We start from the raw sequence: 3,334 nt of genomic DNA, 5'->3' as shown, positions 1-3,334 counted from the left end.
ATTAAAAATAGGGAATCCTAAAATAAAACTAAAAAGCAAAGTAAAAGAGAAAAGGCAATGATGTAACATCAAAATAATCCTTAATTCTGGAGATGAAAATGGTCCCTGACATATTTAAATTGCTTCTCACGCTTATAGTCTTATCTTATTCTTTTTTTCATTATTTAGAGAATACTTTATTAGTTTCTGTAATCAAACCCACGTAGATATGACCTTACATATTTAGTATGATGTGTTACTCCTGTACACATTGAAAAAAAATAAATTAACAATTCTAGACAAATATCACTTTCCATTTCTGTACAATGCCAACTCAACACAGTAAATTAGGATGACTTTTTCCAAAGTTGGCAGCACCATTAAAGTTTCCCAAAATTCAATTTATATATATATATGTGTGTGTGTGTGTGTGTGTGTGTGTATATTATATATATAGAGAGAGAGAGAAAGAGAGAGAGAGACTAATAATAGTATGTTATGCATCGATAGCAACAACAGCTTTTTCAGGTTCTGCAGTCATCTGAACAAAATTATAGACATTCAGCACATTCCATTAAAAAACAAAACAAAACAAACAAAAAAACCAAAGAAAAGAATAATATCCAGACAACAGCAAAGTTCTGTTGCTGTTGTGGTACCTGGCACCATTTTTTCTATTAGCCTCTTAATCATCATCTGGAAAGAGAACATTCTAGAGTAATATCATTAAATGCAGCTCTGATAAAGCACGGTCCCTACTATGTATCATAAAGCAGGTAGTAGATTACATTCACAGAGGTATGATACAGTACTGTCCTACATCAATAATACTAGATTCAGTTTTGGTTTGAAGTTTACTTTGTCTGCAAATAAGATTGCTACCCCTGTTTTTTCTGGGCTCCTATCACATGGAGAATTGTTTTCTATCTTTTCACTTTCAGTCTATGGGCTTCTTTTTGCACTAGGTGTGTTTCTTGTATACAACATATTGTTGGATTTTGCTTCTTATTCCATTTTGCCAGTCTATTTCTCTTGATTGGTGAGTTGAGGCCATTGACATCGCTGGTTATAACTGATATGTACTGACTTATTATTGACATGTTATTGGCCTTTTGTTGACTCTTTTTACTTTTTCACCTTCTCCTTTTAATTTCTTGCCTTGCCTATTTGATTTGCTCTGTTGGGCCTTTTGGTGTTGTTGCCTTCATTGTCTTTTTCTAGGATCTTGTTTAGAATTGCTTGTAGTGCTGGTTTGGTATTCATGTAGTTTCTCAGGTGTTCTTTGTTGTGGAAGTGTCTTATTTCCCCCTCCATTTTGAAAGAGAGTTTTGCTGGATACATCAGTCTAGGTTGGAAGTTCTCTTTTAGTACTTGAAATATCTCATTGGTGTTGTTACTTCTTAGGATATGGTGTGTTTGCTTTGCTACTCCTACTGTAGCGCATGGTGGAGTAGTGTGCCAGCCCCTTTCTCCATTTGACCCTTTATCTCCAGGAATCAAGACTGGACAAGTAAAATCTTTCAATTATCTGTCACACCCAGAGCTAATACCAAGTTGACTATAGAGGCATTGGCTAAACACTTAATAATAACTTTAACCATTTTCATGGTTCTGGGCTCTGCCTTTTTCTTTCAGTTCCTTTCATTTCTACTCCGATATGTTGTACCCCTTACATATCATCTCTCCCACCACACACGCAAACTGTCACTTTATACAATCCACTTAAATTTTTATGTGGATTAAGACACTAAACTTGAATTTGTCTCTTTTGAGCTCCATATTTCTTTTCTTTTTTTATTTCCTTCATTTTTCTAATTAGTACCAGAAATGATCAACAACTATCTTTGTGTTTAGGAAGTCAGATTGTTTGGTAGTTTCTTCATATGACAGCCGATGAGTTTCCCATCCCTGGTATACTTGCTCTTTCCATCAATTAATGGAATTTTGTCTCCCTTGAACTCTGGCTGCTCTTGTGATTGGCTTTGCCTATAAAAGTGCAAGAAATTAGGTACATGTTCAAGACTAGGCTAACAGTAGTCCTTTTGTCCCTCCTGGAAGCCAGTCACCATGCTGCAAAGGAGCTCCAGCTGGATTATTATTGTTTTAACATTTAATAATGGCAAATATATTTATTACAATTTACAGATTAGTTAAATTATATACACAAATAAAATTTTAGCTATAAAATCCCTACAAACTGGTTTGAAGAGGCCGATTTAAAGTTTCTAGTCCCCTAACTTCACCTTCCTTAAATTATAGAAAAAATCTGATAGTTTTGATTTCAAGTTACAGAGGAAGGGGTGTCATCACATTTCACCACTCGGAAACGCAGATTCCACCTGTCCATACGCTTCCTTTCCCACTCTACACTGATGCTGAAGGCACCATTATGAGACTAGACTGTATGAAGTGTTTACATAAAACCACCCATGGGCCGCGGATTGAGCTCAGTGCTTTGGTGGCCTGCCTTGTAAGCACAAGGACCCGAGTTCAATACCCGGTACCAAAAAAAAAAAAAAAAACCCTCCTTGGATTTGCTTTTAAAGATTGGCAGGGGCTGAGGGTTAGGGGTGGATGTCACCTGAACATTTACAGGTGGGGTGACAGTGCTGTCAATCTTTCCTCCCTTCAGAACAGTTGTAAAGAATCCCTGTCCTTATCACTGTCTGATCGCATCCACGGCAGGATGGTATAGGGGAGAATTCCTAAGCAAGGTTTTATGCAGGGTGGATTCCCACGAAGTCCAGTGAAGACAAAGATATCTCATTATTTTCCAATATGCAGAGGCCTGAAGTGGAAATGCACAAAACACACAGAATTAGGGCTCTGCAGCAGAGATCTATTAGGGGCTGCACTCTCAGTGTGTGTAGCACGGAATGCACCTAACACTGGAGGCGGCTCTCAGAGCAGACCAAAGAAGATAATGACCAGGTAGATTATAAACTGAGGTAGTAACCTGCCAGCAGGTCTGATGAAACACGCATCCTCACAATGAAGTAAGTTCAAAACCAAGTGGTCACCTACGCTAATGCTTTCCACAGCCTGCGGCAAGAGGCACACGGAGGATGTTTGAAAGTTGGTTACCATTCCTGCAACCTAACAGTTACATGCCATGTGAGATCTAACCACATACACCCAGTACGACCAGTCACTGCTAAGACTTTGATGCAAAGTAAACTGTGGGCCAAGACATTAAGACTCTCTAGTTGTTAGATCTGTAGTTTCCCCTTTCCTGAAAGTATGAGCCTTGTTATTCCTTCTCTCACTGTTAAAATGGTAGAATACAATAAACCTGGACATTGACTCTAATTAGTATTTTACATTTCCAACTTGAAAATCCAGAACTGCCCCCTTC

The sequence above is a fragment of the Fukomys damarensis genome, unplaced genomic scaffold (genome assembly GCF_012274545.1).
Source record: "Fukomys damarensis isolate Sample0158 unplaced genomic scaffold, DMR_v1.0_HiC HiC_scaffold_32, whole genome shotgun sequence".
Classification (NCBI taxonomy): domain Eukaryota; kingdom Metazoa; phylum Chordata; class Mammalia; order Rodentia; family Bathyergidae; genus Fukomys; species Fukomys damarensis.
The sequence above is the reverse complement of the archived record's forward strand: the minus strand, read 5'-3'. Positions refer to the sequence as shown.